General features: G+C 40.4%; 1 protein-coding gene across 1 annotated transcript in view; it reads left to right on the top strand.

Annotated features, from left to right (window-relative positions):
- The window catches only part of DNAH9 (dynein, axonemal, heavy chain 9), a 371,284-nt gene that overhangs the window by 310,659 nt on the left and 48,195 nt on the right, over window positions 1-12,430 (top strand). The gene's annotated exons all lie outside the window — the stretch shown is intronic.

The following is a 12,430-nucleotide window of genomic DNA, read 5'->3' as shown; positions in this document are numbered from 1 at the left end:
AGGGAGAAATGCCATTCGACACAGCAATCCCATTACTGGTTATACACCCAAAGGAATAGAAATTATTCTATTAACATTATAAGGATACACGCATGTATGTGTTCGCTGTAGCACTATTCACAATAGCAAAGACATGGAATCAACCTAAATTCCCATTAATGATAGACTGGATAAAGAAAATGTGGTATGGCCAGGCATGGTGGCTGACACCTGTAATCCCAGCACTTTGGGAGGCCGAGGTGGGTGAATCACCTGAGGTCAGGAGTTCGAGACCAGCCTGGCCAACATGGTGAAACCCATCTCTACCAAAATCACAAAAATTAGCTGGGCATGGTGGCAGGCGCCTGGAATCTCAGCTACTCGGGAAGCTGAGGCAGGAGAATTGCTTGAACCTGGGAGGCAGAGGTTGCAGGGAACCAAGACCACACTGCTGCACTCCAGCCTGGGTGACAAGAGCAAGACTCTGTCTCAAAAAAAAAAAAAAGAAAGAAAATGTGGCACATGTATACCATGGAATACTACGCAGCCATAAAAAGGAATGAGATCATGTCCTTTTCAGGGACATGAATGGAGTTGGAAGCCATTATCCTCCACTAACTAATGCAGGAACAGAAAACCAAACACCGAATGTTCTCACTTAAAGTGGGAGCCGAGTGATGAAAACACATGAGTACAAGGAGGGGAAAAACACACACTGGGGCCTGCAGAGCGGGTGGGGGAGGAAGAGCATCAGGAGAAATAGCTTAATGGATGCTGGACTTAATGCCGAGGTGCTGGGATGATCTGTACAGTAAACCACCATGGCACGTGTTTACCTATGTAACAAACCTGCACATCCTGCCCATCTACCACTGAACTTAAAATAGAGTTAAAGAAACAACAAAAAAAGAATATTCAGCATGTCCAACTTCAAAACCAAAAAAAAAGAAAAGATAAGGGGTGGTGGAGACCAAGGTTTTATCAGGCAGGTGAAGCCTCCAAGTAGCAGGCTTCAGAGAGAATAGATTGTAAGCCTTTCTTATCAGACTTAAAGAGTCTGTCCTGGCCGTGCACGGTGGCTCACGCCTGTAATCCCAAAACTTTGGCAGGCCGAGGCAGGTGGATCACCTGAGGTTAGGAGTTCGAGACCAGCCTGACCAACATGGAGAAACCCCGTCTCTACTAAAAATACAAAATTAGCCGGACATGGTGGTGCATGCCTGTAATCCCAGCTACTCAGGAGGCTGAGGCAGGAGAATCACTTGTACCCATGAGACAGAGGTTGCAGTGAGCCAAGACTGTACTCCAGCCTGGACGATAAGAGCAAAACTCTGTCTCGGGAAAAAAAAAAAAAAAAAAAAAAAAGAGTCTGTCTTCAGTAAATCCAAAAGAAAGGAGGGTATAATGAGGCATATCTGATCCCCCCTTCCCATCATGGCCTGAACTAGTTTTGCAGGTTAATTTTGGAATGTCCTTTGCTGAGAGAAGGGTCCATTCAGAATGGCTGGGAGGTTTAGGATTTTATTTTTGGTTTTAATGTCTAGTATTGATTATGGAATGAAAAGAACTAACAGCATATGCTTTGTGCCTCGGGGGAGGAGAGATAAAGCTAACTAGGCCCTAAAAAATGAATAAAATGTGCATAATAAAATCAGTAATAGAAAAGAACTAAAAATGAAAAGTAACAGCCCCCAGCTGCAGCCCTCCTGATATCCAGTCCCCCTTCCCAGGCCCTATGCTTGTGTCCATTTCTGAATTTAGTTCTTTTGAGAATTACTTTTCATTTCCTAGTAATAATCTTATATCACCATTTTTGTATTTAGCAGTTTTAAAGTATCTATTCCTGATATGAAAAACAAGGATTTAGCATCCACTGTGTTCTCTCTGTGTTGTCTCAGATTCTGTGTGTGTCTGTTCGGCACTGAGGCATCACAGGGCCAAATGCATTAGCTGTACAGTCTTCCCTCCACATATATGCCGCGGGGACTGGGAAGTATTGGTTCCAGTCCTTGCATATCCAAGTCCTGTCATCGGCCCTGCCATTCGTATATGCAGGCTTCACATCTCTCAAATACTGCTGTATTTTCATCTGAGTTTGGTTGAAAAAAATCCATGTATAAGTGGACCCACACAATTCAAGCCTGTGTTGTTCAAGGGTCGACTGTACTCTCTTTTTATGTATTCTTCTAAAACAAATTTTTTAATTGGCAAATAATAATTGTACATACCAATGAGACACATAGTGAAGTTTCCATTCACATAATACGTAGTTGTCAAATCAGGGTGATTAGTATCGTGAGCAGTACAAAGTCAGACATAACCAGGTCCATGGACATTTGTGTCTTTCTACAGTATCAGTCTTTTACTGATGCTATTCCAATCATAAAAGCCACAGCTTTATGGAGTTCCCAAGGAGGTAATTCTTCTTAGTATTTCCCATTTACTCGGTAGTCAGAGCTGTAGGGACACAGGCTCAAGCCATTCCAGAAGTCAGTCGATATTGCAAACCCTACCTAATGGTATACTAAATCAATATAAATCTTACAGATAAACATTCCACATCAAACGAAGTAACATCTAGCATCCAGAGAAAGGGGGTAGGGAAATGGGTTCATGAAACAGTCCAAGGAGAGCAACGTGGACAAAAAGAATGTCCTGTCCTGGTCTGGGCAGTCCTTTAACGAACCACAAGGAAGAGTCTTTGATGTGGGCAGAGCCTTCGAGAATGCCGGGTGTTTCTCACAATTAACAGCAAGACCAGTGTCTGTCAAGATGGCTGTTTTGAGCTGGTGAAGTCCTCTGGTGAGGACTGATAGTGGGAAAGTGTGCCTGGTTATGTCCTTATCTGGTTGGATGCAGTCTCTACTGATTAGGCAAACATCTGGTCCCTGTTGGTACGATGCCTTTTAAAATGTAAGATGGAGTCATTTGCTAAGATGGAATTACTTATGCTCCATACATTAGCATATCCACCAACTCAAACATTTAATCATTTCCTTGTGTTGGGAACACTCTATATCCACCTTCTAGCTACTTGAATCTGTATAATATGTTATTGTTAACTATAGTCTTGATGCTCTGGCATTTGTGGCCTCACTGACTGGAGAGGGACTGCTGCTCCCAAAGCTAGCCAGTTCTTAGTGACCACAAAAGGCTCACCTGGGAATATGCCTTTTGTAAGCAAAATAACCATCCAGAGCCCACACTCCCAATCATCCCCTTTATCTAACTCACACACCAAGCCAACATCCCCACTGGTCTAAATCAACCCAGAGCCAGATACCAGACTAGTAAGGACAGTCCCTGTGACCCCAAACCACGAGAATTACTCAAATTAGCCAGTCTTGAACTGTCTCCCCTGCCTTGCCTTGTGTTTCTCAGGGAAAACCCCAATAAAGACCCTGGCCTACGATTTCCCCTTGCTCCTTCCTGCCTCTTGACCAACCTGGTGCTCCCCCATGTGGCTTTGCATATATGGTGCATCCCCTGCTCTCAGGAAATGTAAGGAATAAAAATCTTTCAGTGGCATTTGCCCCTCCATGACATCATCCAAATTCCTCCATCAACAAACATCCCACAGATACAAATGAGACACGCTGCTGCCCACCAAGACTCTCCTCGTGCTCCCAAATTTTTCAACAGCTGCACTGAGATATAATTCACAAAGCATACAATTCACCCATTTAAAGTGTGTAATTCAAAGCATTTTAGGATATTCATAAGGCTGTGTGGCCATCACTATATGCTAATTTTTGAAACTCTTTTTTCGAAACTCTACGTCCACTAGCAATCACTTTCCATGGCATCTCACCACCTCCCCAGGCTGAGTCAGCCATCAGTTTACTTTCTGTCTCTAAATATGTGCCTATTCTGGATATTTCATATAAATGAAATCATATACAATGTGCTTTCTTGTGATGAACTTCTTTCATTTAGCGTAATATTTTCAAGGTTCAACCATGTAGTATCATGTATCAGAATTACGTTCTTTCTTATGGATGGGTAATATTCCACTGTATAGCTGAACCACATTTTACCTCTCTATTCATCTGTTGATGGATATTTCATCTTTTGGCTGCTATAAATGATGCTTCTATGAACATTCATGTACAAGTTTTTGTGTGAACATGAGTTTCAGTTCTCTTGAGTATATACCTGGGAGTAGAATTGCTGGGTCAGGTGGTAACTTTATGTTTAACTCTGAGGAACTGCCAGACTGTTTTCCAAAACAGATGCACCATTTCACAATCCCAACAGCAATATTCAAATTCCAGTTTCCCCAGGTCTTCACCAACACTTATTATCCATCTTATGATTAGAGCCACCATAGTGGTATGCAGTGGTAGCTCACTGTGGTTTGGATTTGCATTTCCCAAATGATGGTAAGTGTCCTTTTTATATACCTATTGGGCATTTCTCCATCTTATTTGGAGAAATGTCTATTCTAATCCCGTTTTTAAAATTAGGTTACTTGTCTTTTTATTGTTGAGTTATAAGAGTTTTTCATAAATTCTATATACAAGTTTCTTATTAGATATATTATTTCCAAATATTTTCTCCCATTCTTTGGGTTTTCTGTTTGATTTTTTAATGGTATTCTTTGAAGCAGAAAAGTTTTTATGTTTAAATGCAATGTATCTATTTTTTCCTTTGGCCATTTGCGTTTTAATATTATATCTGAAAAACCATTGCTAACCTAAGGTCACAAAGATTTACTCTCCTTTGTTTTCTTCTAAGATTTTTATTTTTTGTTATTATGTTTAGGTCTATAATCCACTTCGAGTTAATGTTTATGTAAGGAAAGGGTCCAACTTTGTCACTTGACATGTAGATATCCAATTGTCCCTGCTTCATTTGTTGAAAAGACTGTTCTTTCCTGGTTAAACGATGTTGGAACCCTCATCAAAAATAGACCATCAATGTAAGAGCTTATTTCTGGACTACTATTTCTATTCCATTGATCTATATATCTATCTGTATGCCAAATAACAGTCTCAATGACTATAGCTTTGTAGTATGTTTTGAAATCAGGAAATATGAGTTCTTCAGCTTTGTTCTTTTCATGATTGTTTTTGCTACTCTGGGTCTCTTACATTTTCTTTTCTGTTGTTGTTTTTGTTTGTTTCCCTCATTCTTGCTGTCATCTTACATTTTCATGTAAATTTTAGGATTAGTTTATAAATGTCTGCAAAAAATAATAAATGCAGCTTGAATTTCAGCAAGGACTCTACTGAATATGCAGATACATTTAGAGACTATTGCCATCTTAACAATGTAAGTCTGATCAGTGAACATGGATTGTCTTGCCATTTATTTAACTTTCTTTAAGCTCTTTTAACTATGTTTTGTTGTTTTTAGTGTAGAAGTCTTGCTTTTCTTTTATTAAATGTATCTCCAAGACTTTTTCCTTTTAGAATCTGTTGTAAATGGAATTGTTTCCTTAATTTCAGTTTCTTTTTACATACTGATCTTCTTCAAACTTGCTGAACTTTCTTGTTAGTTCTAATAATTCTTTTTAGTGAATTTCTTAGGATTTTCCAGATACAAAACCATGTTATCTGCAAATTCAGATATTTGTGTTTCTTCCTGTTTTATCCTCACGTTCTTTTTTTTTTTTTTGAGATGGAGTCTTGCTCTGTCACCAGGCTGGAGTGCGGTGGTGCAATCTCTGCTCACTGCAACCTCCACCTCCCAGGTTGAAGCAATTCTCTTGCCTCAGCCTCCCAAGTAGGTGGGACTACAGGCACACACCACCACGCCCAGCTAATTTTTGTATTTTTTTAGTACAGATGGTGTTTCACCATGTTGGCAGGATAGTCTTGATCTCTTGACTTCATGACCTGCCCGCCTTGGCCCCCTAAAGTGCTCTCCTCGTATGTTCTTATTTCTTTTTGCCTAATTACCCTGGCTAGAATTTTCAGTACACTGTTAGGTAGAAGTAGCAAGTTCAGACATCCTTGTCTTGTTTCTGATCTAAGGGGAAAAAAATTCAGTCTTCACCATTAAGTATGATGTTAGCAGTGGATTTTTTGTAGATGTCCTTTATTGGATTGAGAAAGTTGCCTAGTTTGTTGAGTCCTGCTTTGTTGTGAAAAATTGTTGGGTTTTGTCAAATGCTTTTTCTGCATATATTGTAGTAATAAGATAGTTTTTTCTTTATTCTATTAATATTATATATATTATGTTACTGATTTTTAGAAGTTAAACCAACCTTGCATTCCTAGGATCTCAATCAGTACTAGTGTATAATTCTTTTTATGTGTTACTGGAGTCAATTTGCTAACATTTTTTTGAGAATATTTACATGTATATTCACAAGGTATATTAACCTGTTGTTTTCTTTCTTTGCAATGTCCTTGTCTATTTTTGGTATCAGAATAATGCTAATAATCTATACATCAGAATTAGTTGGGAAATATTCCCTGTGCTTTTATTTTTTGAAAGATTTTGTAGGCTGGGTACAGTGGTTCACACCTGTAATCCTGGCATTTTGGGAGGCCGAGGCAGGCAGATCACCTGAGGTCAAGAGTTCAAGACCAGCCTGGTCAACATGGTGAAACCCTGTTTCTACTAAAAACACAAAAATTAGTCAGGCGTAGTGGCACATGCCTGTAATCTCAGCTACTAGGAGGCTGAGTCAGGAAAATTGCTTGAACCAGGCAGGCAGAGGTTGCAGTGAGCCAAGCAAGATCATACCACTGCACTCCAGCCTGAGCAACAGAGCAAGACTGTCTCAAAAAAAAAAAAGAAAGAAAGAAAAAAAAAAAGATTTTGTAAAGTATTGGTATTAATTCTCATGAATGTTTGGTAGAATTCAGTGATGAAGCCATCTGGACCTGAGTTTTTTTGAGTAGCAAGTTTTTAAATTATTAGTTAAATTTATCTTTACTAGTTATATATTTACTCAAAGTTTTTATTTCTCTTTGAGTTAGTTACAGTAATTTATTTCTTCCTAGGACTTTTTCCATTTCATCAAAGTTATATAACTTGTTGGTAAACACCTCCTAAATTTTGGTATCTATTTTAAAGTGTTTAGATCATCTATTGGATATGTTATAACTAAATGCTGTTAGAAAAACAATTTCTTATTCCACAAATTTTAGATAATTCTTTTGACTTCTTTCTAGGTAAGCTAAAGCTTCCATTTCTCAACTTGTATCAGCTATGTCTTTATTTTTGCATAGTCAAGAATGAATGCATATTCATTGTACTCTGTTACATCATTAATTTCATGCATGCCTAGTTTTTGAGTTAATTTTTAAAGTTGAAAGCCAATAAACAGTCCGTATATCCTAATATATGTAAATAAGTTATTCACTGCAAAGCCAAGTAATGTCTAGGATTACATTTCCTTCTTTTTGATGAAGTGTCATAATCTCTAGGGGGTCTCTAAAAGAAGAATGTTCTTAGCATAGAGGTTCAAAACATCAAATTTCAGTTTGCTTTATAGATGATGATAATTTTTGTAGCTTTTAGTTTTCTTTGGAGTTGCAAGTTGCCTTTTATTTATCTTGGGAGAAGAACTAAATGCCTCACTTATCATTGTGACTACCTTTTTATTTGTTCTATGTATTGAAAGACTACACTTTATTCTTGAAGGCACTCTTCCTGGAGCTCACTGACATCTTCTTCTAATATAGATAAATTGTGTTTCAGCCTTCTAGGAAGCTAGCATCCTGGGACCTATTTTCTTTATATTCTAAATTAGTTCTACTATCTTTATATCCCATATCTTTATTTTCAATTTTTCATCCTTATTTTGCTGGCATAAATTATCAGAAAAGACTCATGAGAAGTAAAAATTCGGAATCCCTGGGTGTCTAAAAATGCTTTAATTTTGCTCCTATAGTTGTTTGATGGTTTTTCAAGATCCAAAGTAGTTTTTATAAGAACTTTGGATACATGATTCTATTATCTTCTAGAAGCCAGTTTTGTTCATGAGATATCATATGCCAGTGAAATTATATTCTTTCTTTGTTTCTTTGTTGGTGACCTGTTTTTATTCCCTGAAAACTTTAGAATAATCTCTCTACCTTGTGTTCTGAAATTTCATAAGCTGTGCCCAGTTGTGGGTCCTTTTTATTTATCTGTTGAGCAGTCAGCCTGTCATTTCAAGTGTAAGAGTCACTAAAACCTTTGAGCTCTAAACATTTTTCTGTTATATTTAGTAAATGCCACCACCATTTACCAAGTTTCTCATGCCAGAAACCTGGGTGTCAGTCATCCTAGACACCTCTTCCACCACCTACACCACATTTAATTCTATTGATTCTACCTCCTAAATATGCTTCAAATCCATCTAATTGTCTCTATTTTCATGATTACTATCCTAGTCTGAATCACTATAGTTTTTTATCTGGCCTATTACACTAGCCTCCTAGCTCATCTCCACTCTTCTCCCTCTGCAAACCCTTGCCATTCTGCAGCCAGAGTCATGTTGCTGAATCTCAAATGTGATTGTATCACTCTTCTACTTACAACTTTCTAGTGACTTCCCGGCCAGGTGCAGTGGCTCACACCTGTAATCCCAGCACTTTGGGAGGCCGAGGCAGGCAGATCATAAGGTCAAGAGATCGATACCAACCTGTCCAACATGCTGAAACCCCATCTCTACTAAAACTACAAAAATTAGCCGGACACGGTAGTGTGCCCCTGTAGGCCCAGCTACTCAGGAGGCTGAGGCAGGAGACTCGCCTGAATCTGGGAGACGGAGGTTGCAGTGAGCCGAGATCGCGCCACTGCACTTCAACCTGGTGACACAGCAAGACTCCGTCTCAAAAACAAACCAACAAACACACACACACACAAACAAACAAAACAAACAAAAAAAAACTTTCTAGTGAGTTCCCACTGGTATAGTCCAATATTAACATGATCTGTGTGGGCTACATGGCATGGCTTTTCTGTCCAGCTTTTAGATCCTGTCACACCATGAGCCTTCCTAACCTAGGACATTGGCACAAATTGTTCCTTCTATCTGAAATATTTTCAACCATCCAATGCCTACTCATCCTGCAAATTACCAGCCATTTCTGGCCTCCCTGGAAGACCATTTGATTCCCAACTAGAGATTCTTACAGCACTCTATATATTTGCTTCAGAGCATTTAATACAATTTTAATGTATTCATTTTATTATAATTGTAACTTATGTTTTGCTTACCTGCTTGTCACTAACATCCTTGATGATCATGTCATCTTGTTCATTTTTTTTTTACCACTACCTAATAGCGTAACTAGCACAGAGAAGTATTGTTGAATGAACTAACAAATGAATGAATTAATGTTAGCAGAACTGTTATCAGAGCTAAGTTATTCCTGACTTTCACACTTCGTAATCTGTGTTCCTTCTGTCCCCTGGAGGCTTTGTTCCTTTTATACAGATAAATTTAGTTTCCTCATTTTTATTCAGTATTTTCCCTTTTGGAAACTTTCATATACCCTGTTTATGAGCAATTTCCTATTGTTCTTAGCCAATTGACCTCCAACTACTCCATCATGTAGTTTGCAGCTTCCTGTCATCTCAGGCAAACTGACCCTTCCCTGATTTCTATGCGTTGTCTGTCTCAGAATACGTTATCTCAGCCCTGCCCTTGGCTTAATCTTAATGGATATTTTCTTACCAGAAGCAATATTGCTGTTCATCAACTAGAGATTACTTAGGCACCTGTGCCTCTCTCTCTGTCTCTTCCTTCCTCCCTGCCTTCTTGGTACTTTGATTTATGTTCTAATTCACCTATTTAGGACATATATTCTGGTGACATCCACATTTCCCACATCTTGAATCTAATCAGCTTGCCTGATGGGCTCCTAGTCTCAAATCTGGAATCCAAATGGCTGATCTAAACACTTTCCCCATGTCCCCAAGCCCCAGTTTATTAAGTAAACTTACTGTTTTATTGCTTGTGCAGAGTCTGTGTATCACACAGTTCACTGTCTTCCTCCATTTAGACTCTTAAAAAGCTTGGAATCATTTCCCCTCTTTGCATATTTGATTTAAGTTCTTTACTCCATTTTTGTATTCTTTTGCTTCAGCAAGACCGTTCTTAATATTGGGTAGAGTTTTAAAACCCCTAGACTCAGATTCAAGATTTGCTCCTTTGTCCTTCCTCCACTCCTGAAAAAAGTGCACATACCCACAGACACACAACATTCTGTATACAATTTTGAGCATTTCTTCAGCCCCTGAAGTTTATCCATTGGCCAATTAATAATTCCCTTGATTAGGAATCTATAATTTGTAGGCACTTTTGTGGCACTCAGTCTCCTCCAGGATTCTTCTTCCTCAACAATTGTGAGGGAGGAGGAGGGGAAGGAAAGGAAAGTGGAGAAAGAAGAGCAGAGGAGAAGCAGGGATGGAGTGAGGAAGGGGGAAATTCCATCCACTCTTCTTGGCCTCTGTTTTCTTTTTTCTTTTTTTTTTTTGTTTGTTTGTTTGTTTGTTTGAGACGGAGTTTTGCTCTTGTCGCCCAGGCTGGAGTGCAATGGCACGATCTCAGCTCTCTGCAACCTCCACCTCCGGGGTTCAAGTGATTCTCCTGCCTCAGCCTCCCGAGTAGCTGGGATTACAGGCGCCCACCACCATGCCTGGCTAATTTGTGTATTTTTAGTAGAGACGGGATTTCACCATGTTGGCCAGGCTGGTTTGGGACTTCTGACCTCAGGTGATCCACCTGCCTCAGCCTCCCAAAGTGCTGGGATTACAGGCATGAGCCACCACGCACGGCTGGCCTCTATTTTAACACAAAAGCTACCACTATCCACCCTCACTGCTTTCCTTCTTGCCATCTCTGATTAAGCCTTTAACAGAGCTTTCACTGTACTTGCCTCTCTTTTCTCATCATCTTTTTCTCTAAAGGAGTCACACTTCCTTATTTGCTTGTTTATTTCTGCTTTTGCTTCATCTACTTCCCCCTTGTTCTCAGTCACCCATGATACCTGCCTCCTTGGGTTACTGGGAAGATAAAAACAAAATCTCAGATATGCAAAGGCTTTGAAAAGCCAAGAGTACAGTAGCATTGCACGGCGTTACGATGTTGATGATGGTGCATCTGTTCTTTGGGGCAGCTCAGTTTGCCCTTCCTTCACATCTTTTTGTCACATCCTCTCAAAGAACAGTCTCCTCCTCGGCCCTCCCCTTCCCACCCTGACGCCAGCGTCTTCTCTGGTCTTTCTTTCACTTGTCTGCAGCATGATCTCGCTTGGTCTCCGTCCTTCTTTGCCCAGTTACCTGACTTTAACAAAATGAGTTCTGTCTTTCCATTTTCGGATCAGAAAGAAGCTGTGTATCCCGCCTTTGCCTTCTACTGTCTCCTTTTCTCTCCAACGTTCTGAGATTTTTATAGGCCTGCTACCAGATATGTTCAAAGAAACGGTTTTCCATTCAGTGTCTTTGCAGCCGATTATCGAAATTTTGCTTTAGGCCTCATTTTCATTGTTCCTGGCCCCATTCTGTTTTCTTGTATTTGGTTGGGTTTTTTGTTTGTTTGTTTGAGACAGGATCTCACTGTGTTGCCCAGGCTGGAGTGCAGTGGCACAATCTTGGCTCATTGCAACCTCTGCTTCCCAGGATCAAGTGATCCTCCCGCCTCAGCCTCCTGAGTAGCTGAACTATAGGCATATGCCACTATGCCTGGCTAATTTTTTGTATTTTTTGTAGAGATAGGATCTCACTGTGTTGCCCAGGCTGGTCTTGAACTCCTGAGCTCAAGCAACCTGCCCACCTCAACCTCCCAAAGTGCTGGGATTCTAGGCATGAGCCACCACACCCAACCCTCTTTTCTTTAAAAGGCAAGTAAAAGATAGATAAGCTGAGGCAAGCATAGTCTTTAGAGAGAGGATTCAGGATTCATGGAGTATTGTTTTTTTGTGATGAGTGAAACTGATTTGTGGATGTGCTGGGGAGCAGAAGAGTGAATAGAGATAAAGGTTAAAGATACAAAAAGAGGGCCGGGCGCAGTGGCTCATGCCTGTAATCCCAGCACTTTGGGAGGCCGAGGCAGGTGGGTCACTGGAGGTCGGGAGTCTGAGACCAGCCTGGCCAACATGGTGAAACCTCATCTCTACTAAAAATACAAAAATTAGCCGGGAGTGGTGGCACGTGCCTGTAATCTCAGCTACTTGGGAGGCTGACACACAGGAGAATCACTTGAACCCAGGAGGAGGAGGTTGCAGTGAGCCGAGATCTTGCCACTGCACTCCAACCCGGGTGACAAGAGAAAAACTCCGTCTTAAAAAATAAAATGATAGGCCAGGCGCGGTGGCTCAAGCCTGTAATCCCAGCACTTTGGGAGGCCGAGACCGGCGGATCACGAGGTCAGGAGATCAAGACCATCCTGGCTAACACGGTGAAACCCCTTCTCTACTAAAACAATACAAAAAACTAGCCGGGCGAGGTGGCGGGCGCCTGTAGTCCCAGCTACTCGGGAGGCTGAGGCAGGAGAATGGCGTAA

Source organism: Mandrillus leucophaeus, unplaced genomic scaffold (genome assembly GCF_000951045.1).
Source record: "Mandrillus leucophaeus isolate KB7577 unplaced genomic scaffold, Mleu.le_1.0 Scaffold732, whole genome shotgun sequence".
Lineage (NCBI taxonomy): Eukaryota > Metazoa > Chordata > Mammalia > Primates > Cercopithecidae > Mandrillus > Mandrillus leucophaeus.
The sequence above is the reverse complement of the archived record's forward strand: the minus strand, read 5'-3'. Positions and strand labels throughout refer to the sequence as shown.